This window comes from Cyprinus carpio, chromosome B3, assembly GCF_018340385.1.
Source record: "Cyprinus carpio isolate SPL01 chromosome B3, ASM1834038v1, whole genome shotgun sequence".
In the NCBI taxonomy this organism is placed as follows: Eukaryota; Metazoa; Chordata; class Actinopteri; order Cypriniformes; family Cyprinidae; genus Cyprinus; species Cyprinus carpio.
Window position 1 is genome coordinate 41,217,298 of NC_056599.1, and position 13,261 is coordinate 41,230,558.

A 13,261-nucleotide genomic window follows, 5' to 3' on the forward strand; every position below is an offset into this window, starting at 1 on the left:
TGTTTCTCAATGGAGGACCAGGAAAAAAGGCTAGCGGAACTAAATCTCATAAAAAAAATGCTTACGTTTTACCTGTTGTTTCCGAAGGATGAACGAGAGGTCTTACGGGTTTGGAAAAAAAGACAGTTGAGGGGTGGGAGTCATTACTGGGGACCATAAATTTTTCATTTTGGGTGGGGGTGAACTATCCCTTTAAATATATGCTCCCAAAAAGGTTTGATGTGTACCCATTTACTATTTGAGTAAAAAAAAACGCACCCAAGTGAAACATGTTTAACAAGTAAAACGTTAAACTATAAAAAGTTTACTTAAAAAACAGTTAGCTAGATTTAACAGCCAAGGCTAGGTTTGCACATGTAAAAAAGGGTACATTTGTTGGACGGGTGCCGTTGGGGCCAAAAAGGTTTAGTTTTCACACCGTAACACTTAAGTCCAGGGGGGGTTCTATGCTCAAAAAAAAAATTTGGGCAAGACACAATTCAGTTGGGAAATTTACAATTAAAACATGGGGGGGGCCATTCGGAGGGGGGGCACCAGAAAAAACAGGTGTTGGGAGGGCATTTAAAGATTGACTTCATAGAGCACAGAACATTTTTTGCGCCCGACAGATTGCCCCTTCTTAGATGCCAGAGCTGTTTGCTCCTAATTATCATGCCCTTTTCTGCGGACAAGGGAATTGTTTTCACAACCCACCAGGAAACAAATTTCATTTTGGGTGGTGGGAGAAAAAATCAGTCTGCTGGCACCAGCTTATCTTTGGGCAGTGGGCAGCATGAGGGACAAGGGGGGAAGTTGCCATTTTATTTTTTAGTTTCATGTTAATATTATTTATGACTTAACGGGTTTTTTGGCCTTTTTCATTAAGCCCTAATTTGTTAAATTTTATTTAGTAATTAAAAAAACTTTCTAAATCCTTATTCAACTTCGGTGGACACAGTGAAATGATTACGAATGGGTGGGATAGGACATGAAATGTGTGTTTTCTTTGGATTTCTTTCCAACGTGAAAACTACCCATACATTTAATTATTGTTTCCCACCAACTTTAGAATTATGGTCAATTCTACAAAAAAAAAACTGTTTAAACAAAAAACTAGTTTTGTGGCCCAAGGGACTCCCTTAATTTACGGCTTATTTAATACTAGGAAAAAGTTAGTTGGTAAGTTTAAGGGAAAAAAATTGGTTAGTATTTTTTTACGATTTTAGGGAATAAGGGTTTCTTGGAAGGGAATAGCTAACATTAAATATGGTGCTTTGTAAGGGGTAAATAATTAAAAAAACAGGGCAATTATCCCCAGGGCAAAGATTTTACATGCCTATATTTTAACACAAAAAAAAACTTAGTTGTTTACTTGTGAGAATTGGGAGGGACCCACCAAAGTTATTAAAAGTGAGGAACGGGTAATATAAAAAAAAAAAAAAAAAAGCATTGCATTTTTAAAGTTTTTAGGAACTTTTTAAAATGGCTGCTGTTTTAAAAAAAAACCAACTAGTTCAATTGTGTTATTAAAAAATAAAAATGTTCTTACCAGGGGTCATGAACCCAACCAAGTTTAAAGGTCCAATTTACATATGAAAAGTAAAAAAAAAAAAACTGTTTATTAAACATTACCAGGGAACTAGTAAACTAGGTACCACCAAAAACAACACCACTGCTTCCAGGGTTTATACTGGTTTTTGTTATTTCAGTTTACAGGGAGTATGTGGTTTTTTATTTCCCAGAAAGTTTCTGGGGGACTTTTCCACCCTGGGTCCCAATCCACCCTGGGTATTTGAACTTTCACAATGAAACGAAAACCCAGTGAATGGCCATTATCTTTTGGGTTTTTTTTATTTTATTATATACAAAAACAAACCCCACTTTTCCAAAAACATTGCCATTAATTTCAGAAACAAAAAGACAGATCCAATTTAAAAAAAAAAAAACTGGGCACTGGGGCCAATTAATTCTTAATTATTCTTCTTTTTGGTTTGGTTTTTACCAGTTTGGCACAGCAAATCATGTTCTGGGAGGAAAGAATTTTTATCGATTTGTTTTTCTCCAAGGGGGGGGGAGGGTGGGACGGAGGGCCCCAATTCTGGGGGGGGGACACTGGGGGCCCCTTGTGGTGCCACTCATCAGGAAGGGGGGACTTGTGAAAAAAGAAGCCTCAGAAAGACAGAAAGCCCATTTTTCTTTGGCCTGGGAACCAGGAAAGTGGTTCCCCTAGGTTAGTTTTTTGCATTAAACCCCTTTATGCTTTTTAAAAAAAAAATAATTTCATTTTAAAGGAAAAATTCTCCAGTATTTGGCTTTCAAAAACGGGGCCGGTTTAATGAATTTTTCCCCCACCTTGTGGATTTTTGGGGAAATGTGTGTATTTTTTAATTTGTATACAAGGTGGTCACCAAAAAATTGGAAATGTGGCGTTCTTCCCCTTCATTGCTACAAGGGGGGGAGTTCTAAAAAAAAAACGTTACCAGGGATGGACAAAAATGTATTTTGCCCAGGTGTGGGAGGGACATATTCAAAAACTGTATTCCAATTCCAGTGAGTTAGTTGTCAGAGGTGTCAAGTACAAGGACAAATACTTCGTTCATTCTTAATAAAATTTTGGAATCAATACTTTACTTGAGTAATTTATTTTTCAGCCGACTTTTTACTCTTCTACTCCTTACATTTTCACGCAGTTTATCTGTACTTTTTTGTGCTATCTACTCCTTACATGTTTAAAAATAGTTCCGGTACTCATGTCGGCTTGTTTTCATTCCGTCTTGTCAATCATTCCAAAAAAAAACCAAAACAAAACACCTATCCAGATAAATCCGCGCCATCCGTATAAGTGAAGTGATTGTGGGTGGATGAGAAGTTAAACATATACCATTTCGACACCATTTCTGGCCATACTTTTATATAAGCGAGGCATACTTCAATTTGTACTTATTTAAATATACTACCTTAACTATAATACTTTTATACATAGCTAATTCACTGTGTAAAGTCTTAGAGCACGAAAGTGTTTCCACCCCAAGTACTGGTACTTGGATAGTTATATATATATTTACGCTGTAGTGTGTCAGTAGAAAATCAGTTTACATTTCCAAACATTCATTTTGCCGCTGTCCAAGACTGTTTGTGCATTCAAAATCACACTAGATTATTATTAAAATTAATGGCAAACTGATATTCTGGGACTGACACTACAGCAAAAGATATAAAATAAAATGGCTTAAACCCCTTTTTGGGGTGAAAATACTAATGTGCCTAAGACTCTTTGCACAGTAATTGCACTTTACAAACGACATTGTTACTGCTTTATAAAGAGAATGACCATACAGTCATTCGCATGGAACTGCTTAAAGATATGCTGACAGACACCACTCATCGGACCTAAATATCAGAATGATTGAGGCTAGAGGAATACAAGTAAGAAACATTATGTGTGCTTTTAGAATAAATAAGACCCAGATTGTGAAATACATTTATTAGCCTTAGAGTAAGGGAAGCACAACTTGGAAAATGAGAGCATCAAGGTTGAAAGCTATGGATTTATTTTTTAAATATTTGTAATGTTATTTACTTTATTGTTAAATCCAGTTTTTTTTTTGTGGCTCTTTATTTAAGTATCGTTTCAGGCACCGTTTAGGCACCGGTACCATTTTAAAAGTATCGAAAGGCACCGGACCACTCAGCAAATTTATTATTTCTCAACTACTGGCTCATTTATCAAATGGGTCTTTCTCTTCATCCTCCGAAAATTAAGCTACTGTAGGTAGTCCCGTAACCTAGACGTTTGAATAAAATTAAGCGTTTATGATTGACCAACGCTGATTGACAAAGTGAGAAAGTCGTGACATTTGCCAAGTATGGTAACCCATACTCAGAATTGGAGCTCTGCATTTAACCCATCCAAGTGCACACACACACAGTGAGAAGTGAACACACCGCGACTAGACACCCCATGGAGCAGTGGGCCGCTATCATATCCAGCGCCCAGGGAGGCAACTGGGGGTCAGGGCCTTGCCCTCAAGGGCACTTCAGCTATGGGTATTGAGGGTTGAAGAGAGCGCTTGTCATCAAATCCCTCCACCTACAACTCCTGCCAGCAAAGAGACTCGACCTGCGACCTTATGGTTACAAGTCCAACTCTCTAACCATGTAGCGAATACAGGAAGCTATCGATCAAGAAGGTATTAGGATAGTGAATCGTTTCATTTTATTTTTTGCTTAACTCACTTGGATAATCATCATTTGACAGCCACTAATGTTATGTAATAGACAACATTAAACAAGGGTATTGTTACCAAGCCTGCCCTGGTATACACCAATTTTCTTGTCATTGCTCACGCAGATTCCTGCAGCCTAAGCTTGGATGACATTAATACATTCCATTAAAGGTTATTGATGACATGCCTCTGAAGTTTAATTTTGCACAATACAACTACTTATAGGGCAACTCGTCATGCATAATCTCTAGTTCTTTAGATGTATTTAGCATTGTAGCTAAAGTGCGTTCATTTTCAATGGGCATATATGCGGCTGAAGCAGTATAATCTAGTGCATCCTTCCCAAATTTTTGCAACATGAATAACGTTTTAATATAACTATTATAGGTCATAATGGCCTATATAGGCCTTTAGAAAAATGTTTTTTTGAGGAGGTGGGGTAGTGCACAAATAGGCCCCGCCTAGTGGCGTTTGGCCGTAAAACTTTTGTTCTTAATGGCATTTTTTTCCCTTACATTACTTTTACTGGTTATACTCTTAAAGTAGGTTTTGAAACGCAGTGCTTACTTTTGTTACCACTTTTACTTGGAGTAATAAAGCCTTTTGTAGATTTGATACTTCAACTTCTAGCAAAAGTTCTTTTTTGTTTAAACCCTAGTATCTTATATCTTCTATCTTGAGTAATGAATGGTGACTACTTTGACGCTAGCGCCACTGTATAGTTGTTGCCATGGGGTGTTTTTTTGCTTTCAGTGATGAATTATTTAAACACACATTAGGCAAAAATAATGAACATTTAGAATATAAATGTTCTTCTTCTTCTTTCTAAACCTGTAGGATATTGGTCGAGGAAGGAAAGAGGGTGGAAACTCGAGCACCACCCAGGCTTCTGCAGCGGAGTTCGGGCTCAAATTCTGTGGCTGACGCTTCTTTGAGTGTTATGTGCATGTTAGTCGGGGGGGGGGTCTGATGGGATGGGGGGATGCAGAACGGGCGTGCCTCGGTGGGCGCGTGTGGTCACGTGACAACTCACATTTGTGAGGTTGAAATGGGTCACGCTATTGAGTATATAGCATGGAAGTCCAGAGGCAAAATAAGTAACAGAATACAAGAGTGTGATTGTTACAATAAGGGGGAGAGGGAAATACTTTGTGATGATTACGAGGGTATAATAAAGTACTGGAAATAGGTATCTTTCTTGATTCTTTGACTGTTCAAAACTGTCTAAAAAGGTAATACTTTATTGTATTTGAGGTCTGAGGTGTGGGAAAATGGTGAAGAGAGAGATTGAGGGCAACAGGATTTTGCATTTTAGTCTCTGCCTTGCCGTCTAATCAACTTATATTGTCTTACTGAAAAATAGCCGGCAATAGCACTTCATCTTTTACATTATGGGGATTTTGATTAGATGTTAGTCACATGCAGGTTTTCCTATTAGATGTTCATGATCAGTGGATGAACTTGCACACCTATTTTCTACTTGATAAGAAAAAATGTAGTATGTAGAGACATTTGCAATTATTTAGAAAAGTGTAGAAAGTACCCCAAGAATAAGAACAAACAAAAACTTTTAATTGATACGTATTTTACTAAGGTAAAAGAATATTACTAGTGTAGATAAAGATCGATAAAATCACTTGAATTGTGTATTTTATTTATTTAATATCAAACGTTCGGGCTGGCCACTCGAAAAAACGGACACTTTTAAATGGCTTTTTCTGGACTTGCTGGCTATGAAGACACTGGCGTTTGGCACAATCTGCACACAAGCTGCCAGGGAGCTTCCCCAGAACCCTCAGTCACAGAGATGAAATGGGAAATAAAAGCTTGCTCTCTTCATGCAGTGGATGCGACACACAAGAGGGATTAAGAAGTGCTCAACAATGCACAAGGCGTATGATGGTGATTACCGTCTTGAAGGCGTCGCGCGAGGGTGTTTTGGGGAAAAGGTGCGGCAGATCACCAATTGTCGCGAAAGTGAAGGACTATAAGTCAATATAATCGGGAGGATATTTGGATACTATATAATGTCTTGTGCATGCAAATTTTTGTTTATTTATTTGTTGACATTCTGTGGAAAAACAGTTTTTTTTATCCACCAGCAGGCATCTGTCAGAAGCAGTCATCAGAATAAAGTCTTACTCAGGCGCCCAAAAGAAATTTGGAAAGACTTGTGTCTGAGGCTGCGCCACGAACACAAGTCAACCAGATCACCATAAGATGCCCAGCAGCTATCCACATCTGCCAAATCAGGAGTGGGAGAGTGGTGTCTATTCTTGGAGTTTAGCTAGCTTTGTTAAAAAATTAAAATGGCAAGGACTGGCTACCACTCAATCGGATTGCTCCCGGACTACATTACATGAAATGGGTGTCAATCGCGTAGAATTGATAAAATATTTTGAAACAGTTCAAGTGTAACACACATTGTAAAATCTTATTTAATTGGTAATAAGTCACTTTAAATAATTTGGGTTTATGGCGTAAACCTGGAGACTTTCACACGAAACACATTGCCTCCCTCCAGTTAAGTATACTTTTGTTTAGAAGGTATACAAAGAAAATTCTCTTTTTTTTTTGATTGCTGCCCGCAAAGCAAAACAAATCAAACAAATAAATTTAAAGAAATTTACTATTGTGTTAATTGTAAATTTTAAACAAACACAATAAAAAATACTAAATTTTGAGGGTTTTCTGTTACATGAGACCATTTTCATCAGTTTCCGCGAATGTACAAGTAGTGTGTAGGGCACTCTTTTAAATGAAGGCATACCTTGTTCTTCAGAAGTCAGAAATGGAGACACTTGAAGACACCATTGCCTCCTTTTGGTTAAAGGTTATTTTAAAGAAAAAATTTTTCCCCCTGTTTATTGCCACCTATTGGAATCAAAAAGAAACTTTCTGCCAAAAGGTCCTAAATAACTGACTCTCAAAAAAAAAAGAAAACAAAAATCTGAATTCTTACGATCAAAAAAAAACAAATATGCCCCCCCCAGAGATGTTTATTAAAATAAATTAATTTAAATGCATTTACAGGAAGGCAGAAAAACACTGCAGCTGCTTGCAAAAATTGTAATAATTTAATAAATTTAATAATTTAATAATTTTATTACAGTTTCAACGCTCAAGTAAAACACGTTTAATTATTTTAAGTTATATATATTAAAACGTATCTATATGTATACTATTATCATTTAAAGTTCAAAATTAATTGCTAGCTCATGTATTAATTATATGATTTTTGGGATTTTCCTTAGTTGTCAGTTATAATCATCAAAATATAAAGATATACATTTGAAATATATCAGTCTGTGTGTAATGAATGAATATAATATACAAGTTTCACTTTTGAATGGAATTACGTGAAATAAATCAACTTTTTGATGATATTCTAATTATATGAGCCGAGTGCTTACCTGTAAAAATCTGTGTCCAAAGCGTTTCAGAAAGCATTTACATTGGTTCTTTTCACAATCGGATAGACTTCAACAATCAGAGAAAAAACAGGGAGTGACCAAGTGTTAAACAGTTCTAACAAATTTTGCAAAGTGCTAGTGGGAGGGGGTTAAAGCATTTCAGAAAAAAGGCTGGAACATAAAATAAGATCCAGATTGAAATCCTGATGTCAAAAAAAAGTCCAGATGAAAAACATAGGAATTTTTCATTAAAGATGAATCAAACAATGGCAGTAGGGCTGGGGACAATAAATCGATGCATCGCAAATCCAAGAAATTATTCTGCATCAATTCTGAGATTATCGGAATGCATCGCGATTCTCACTCTCGAATCGATTCTGAGCCTAGTTTTGAACAGCAGATGGCACTGTGTGCTTTAGAAACCCCCATATGCCTGCTTGCTTCCAGTTCCTTACACACACTACCGCTTGAACCTAAAAATAATCATTCATAAACAGTTCGAAAAGGCTGAAACGGAAATTACTAGGATGGTTGCAGTGGGCTGTGTTTACGTTATTATCTCGGGCATCATATAAAGCCGATGTGCAAGTACATTTTAAACAGTATCTACTCAGCCGTAACGCACAATCGCTCTTCTTTGTGATCGCGTTTGAGTGTGCGGTTTAAAAACTAGCCTACAGCGCCATCTGGCTGTTAAAAACTAAGCTCAGAATCGATTGAAAGGCTTCCAGAGAGAATCACGATGCATTCCGATAATCTCAGAATCGATCCACAAATCGCGGCGATGCATCGATTTTATTGTCCGCAGCCCTACAATGCAGTGCAATTAATTCATTAACTCGTGTCAGTTTCTCCTTTTATTTAGCAGTAATCATCTATGTTGCGGGCGCATTTCCACAGCAAAAGTTGTATAAACAAGGAGGGCACGCCGTATACACAACTCAAAATGAACTTTGCACCGATGCATGTATTTTCTGGGCCATTTTTGAACTACCAAGCTCGATCTAAAACCCTTTCCACACAAAGAGCAGAAATAAAGTCCTGGCGTATGCATGTCTTCTCAGGTGTATCCGCAAGTTGTGCTGGCAAGAGAAAGTTTTTTATTACACAAGAAACGGTCTTTCCTCCAGAGTGATATCGCGCAGGGGTTCTCCCCAACCTTCCCGTAACACTCGAATCCTTGACTTTCTGTCCAGAGTGAGTTTTGCGCCTGACGTTTCAGGTCTCTCTGATATGCGTGAAGCTCTTCCTCACACTGGACACCCAAGAAAACGTGTAAGGCTTCTCTCCGGTGTGAATACTTCTCCTGGTGGATTTCAAGGTTCGCGCTGGTTTTGAGCACATGTCTTTTTCCACAGTGTTCGCACATGAAAGGCTTCATCCTCATCCAGCCGTGAGCTAATATTACTACGATCCTTAAGGAGATTTTTGTCGCTGAACCCTCGTTCGGCACACTGACGACACTTAAAAACACTTCTCTCTGGTGTGAATCCTCACGTGGTACTCGAGTGCGATTCTTTATACGCATGAACTTATTTCTCGCACTGATCGCATGTAAAAGGCTTGGCCTCCGGCGCGTGACGTTCTCATGTGAGCTTTAAGGCCTTCTTTGCTTGAGAAGCTCTTCTCACATTGGTTTGGCAGATGAAGGGCTTTCCCCGGGGAGTTTCGCATGTGCACTTTAAGGGCTTCCTCTGCGTGTGAAACTCGCTCTGCACAGCACACACGTAGTACTACGGTCTGTCGTCTCTCCGGTGTGAACTATCCCGTGTGGACTTTTAAGGTTTCGCTTTTCTAGCGAGCGAAACTCGTCTTCCCACACTGTTGGCAGGGTGAATTCACTTCCAGTCTCGGTGATCTGAGCCGTGGTCTTTTTAGGTCTGGCTGAGCAAAGCTAATAAGAGTTTTCTCCTTCAGTTATGAACCCGTTAATGTTTTCTGCATACTGACATTTCTTTTCCATTTCATCATGTTCTCGACTCTCCTCTCTTTCAGTGGGCATCGGGTCTAAAGGGAAAAAAATACTAATAGAGAACAGTTTCATGGTGCAAAGCAACAGACATCTCAAAACTGGTGCTTCCTGTAACCCCAGAACCTCTTCTCGATTTTGTTTTAAGTCCCAAAAACCTTTAAGCTGGCAGATATTAAACGGTTCATTTTTTTGTCATGTTTCAGGTCTTGGAGTCTTTTCCTATTCATTCCACGCATCTCACTCTAGAACTAAAAAGTAAACGATTTTTATCATGTTAATAACAATCATGGTACGCAAAATATGCTGCAAATGCCTTTTTTTTGGGAAAAAAAACTTCACACAGAAAGTGCTCCTTTATTAAGAAAAAAAAAAAAAAAAAAACTATATTGCCAATTTAATTATATACTGACCATATTTTCCTAAATTGGTCGACCTTCTAACTGATATGGAGACTGTGGATTAAAAAAAGGCAATATGACAAAATATTCACTAAACGGGGGATTTGTGTAGTTTCTGCAAAGTAAGGAGCTGTTCACACAGAACACCATCCTCGCATATATAAATTGGTGAAACATAAACAATTTAATTTTGACTTTATTTCCATGTTTACCAAATTTCTTGAAAGAGAACAAACTTTTTTGCTTAAACTGCCATTTATTCTCAACGTAAAACATTTATTTTTAAATTTTTCTCAAAAAAATCTTAATTTTTGTTTAAATTTATTTTATTTGGGGGCCAGTGGCTTGGCCCTAATCCTTCTTTCGTAGATAACTCAACTCTAACAGTTTGCTTTATACAACAACAACAACAACAACAACAACAGAAAAAAGAGCTTTTTCATATACGGTTTCATATTAAGTAAACAGAAAAAATCGTTTTCATCATGTTTGAAGTTCAGAAGTAACTGGGATAATGTTACACTGGGTACTACTTTTGTTCAGGCGGATCTCTGTGTATTTTTTCCAAACTTAATGTGTGACGTTGTAATAATGAACGCCAAGCTTTGAGAATGAAACCCACCCTTGTGTGTTCGGCTCAGTATCTTCTTGTTTGACTCTGAAAGTGTCTACAATCTTCACGTCCTTCATACTCTCCTCTTTAATAACTGGTCCATCTCTGTAACAGGATCTCAGCAGAGTCTCTCCTCTGTTCCACATGAGATAAGAGGAGATAATTAATTAACAGAAAGATGAATGAATCTGAACTGAATCTCTGGATGAGTCAGAAATCGGCTCCCTGCTTCAGTGATCTGTCGAGAGTCATTTCAGGGCGTGAAGTGATTCAGAGAACAGAGTAGTCATTTGATTCGTTGACTCGGAGCTTCACTCAGCGACTGAATTCGTGTTTATTATGAACTGATTCACAAATATAAAGAGATGAAATAAGACGCAGCTTCTCTGTTTCACTTACGTCACGCTGCGCCCTACTTTCACAAAACAAGGCACGTTTTAAACGTTAGATAAAGCATGTTCAATGCTACTTCGCAATAATGATTAATTAACATATAGTTTGCTTGTTAACTATACAAGTGTCACTAAACCATTTACATCGATTTAAACAGTTTAAATGAATTAGATTCAAAACCGTTCTTCAGCCGAATCACAGACGCAGAAGCGCGGCGCTGCTTTATGACGTCATCACACCAACACGCCTAAATAAAAGTCCCTAAGCACATTCCGTCGCTCGATGTTCTTCACAGTCTCTTGGAGTGACTAGAGTAGCTTTCAAACTGGTAAATATAATACACAACATATTGCTTGTTAGGGACTATAGAGAAACATCTTATAATTTTGAGCCCTAAACTGATCTTATCCAATGTCAAAATGACAAAGAAATCAGGAGAAGAGGTTTATTTACAATAATACACACACAACAGATACAAAAAACTATTACTTGACAAAAAACCTTCCATTGTTTTTATTTCATATTTATTAATAATACTAATGAATTGATTATTCGCTTGTGCTGAAAAACAAAACATTTTAATAAATTACCGGTTTAGTGTATTCATCCATTCTATATTTGTTAAAATGGATTTAAATTATTCAGGTTGTGATTGTGTGGATTTACCTGCTGTTGACTTTATTCTGCAGCAGCTATAAACGTGAGAAAACACTTTAAGGTCTTTTGTTTGTGAGGATTTCAAACCCCCTACGCAGGTATAAATACTTACGACTTTATACACAACGTCTCTCTCCTCCTCCCTAGCATAGCACCACTTTAGCAATTCTGAGCAGTATGCAGGTGGCATACTTCTCTTCTGTGTCAGCCGCCGCCAGCAAGGAATCGCGTTTATTTACGTGTATTTTTGAAAGACAACAGCGCATCGACGCAGCGCGCTGACACAGAAGAGCGTACACCATCTGTGTACTGCTCAGAATTGCTAAAATGGCGCTACGGCTGATTACTACTCTCATAGTTTTTCTAACCGCTTTTATTCGTGTTGGTAGTTCTGGAACGAATCTTTCAACCAAGCGTGATGGATGTGGGGCAATTTTTAGTCATCAGAGTGTGCATGGATCCACACTTCAAAATAGACCTGAAAAACCAAAAAAAAGTAATATAAGAACCCACCGGGGACTTTTTGCATACTGTTTTATCATACTATGCTTTTGGGACACAGCTTATTCTAATCTCACATACTAATTTAGGATGGATAGTATGAACATTGAGACGTCAGGGTGAGTTTCTTTCTTCTGTTAAACACAAATATAGGATCTTTGAAGAACGTAGGTAACCAAACGTTTGCTGGTCTCCTTTTATTATGGAGACAAATTCTTAATGGAAGTCAATGGAGAGCTTAGAAACTGTATCAGTGGTTAATATTCTGTCACACTTAAAAGGTGAAAAGGTGGGGTCTGCATTGGCCGGGAATCGAACCCGGGCCGTCCCGCGTGGCAGGCGAAGAATTCTAGCACCACTCTAAACCACCAATGCTGATGACGCAAAGAGTGGCGCTCACCGGCTGGGACTCAAGCTGCACGACTTCAGCTGAACGGCCCTGAAACCGTTCTCACCATTCATTCTTCTCAATGGTATGGCGCTAAACCACTACGGGTGCGTATATTCTTTCGGCAGCGCTATAACAGTAGCGCATCGGTGTGCGCTTCTTGACGTCGTTCGGAACAAGTTTGAAATCGAACATTTCTATCCGCGCGACTCGGAAGAATGAAAACACAGTAATAAACAATAAAAGAAGAGAGAAGATCGGCGCGGATCGTCTCGGTTGTTAAATTCAACGGCTTTCCCCAGCTCATGCTATCACAGGTAGAATACTGTTATATGTGACTTAACAGTTTACGATTTATCACCGTTAGTGCTGAACATCCCATTAACTAACCTTTGTTCATTTCCGCATCTTTACCCTGTCGAGGTTTATTTATCTATAGTTCAGCGTAGGTCTGTTTGTTTGCACGCCAAATTAAATGAATGCACATAGCTGTGGATTTACTTTCTGTGTATTGTTTGTCGTAATCATCATCATCTGTTGATTACATACTAAATTATGAATGCGATGGTACTGGGCATTAGTAATATCATGTTGTGTTGAAGATATTATTACGTTATTACCAGTTCAAAAATGTTTTTTGATCATGGGTTTTACGAGAGTATACTACTTTTAGTAGTAAGGTCATCATTCACTATTGTTGTTATTGGTATCGTGCTTTCAT

At 38.0% G+C, this 13,261-nt stretch overlaps 1 non-coding gene across 1 annotated transcript; it reads right to left on the reverse strand.

The window, feature by feature from the left end:
* Positions 1-12,449: 12,449 nt before the first annotated feature.
* trnag-gcc lies at positions 12,450-12,527 on the reverse strand. Its single transcript has one exon. It is a non-coding gene; the product is annotated as a tRNA-Gly (tRNA).
* Between the last annotated feature and the right edge of the window lie 734 nt (positions 12,528-13,261).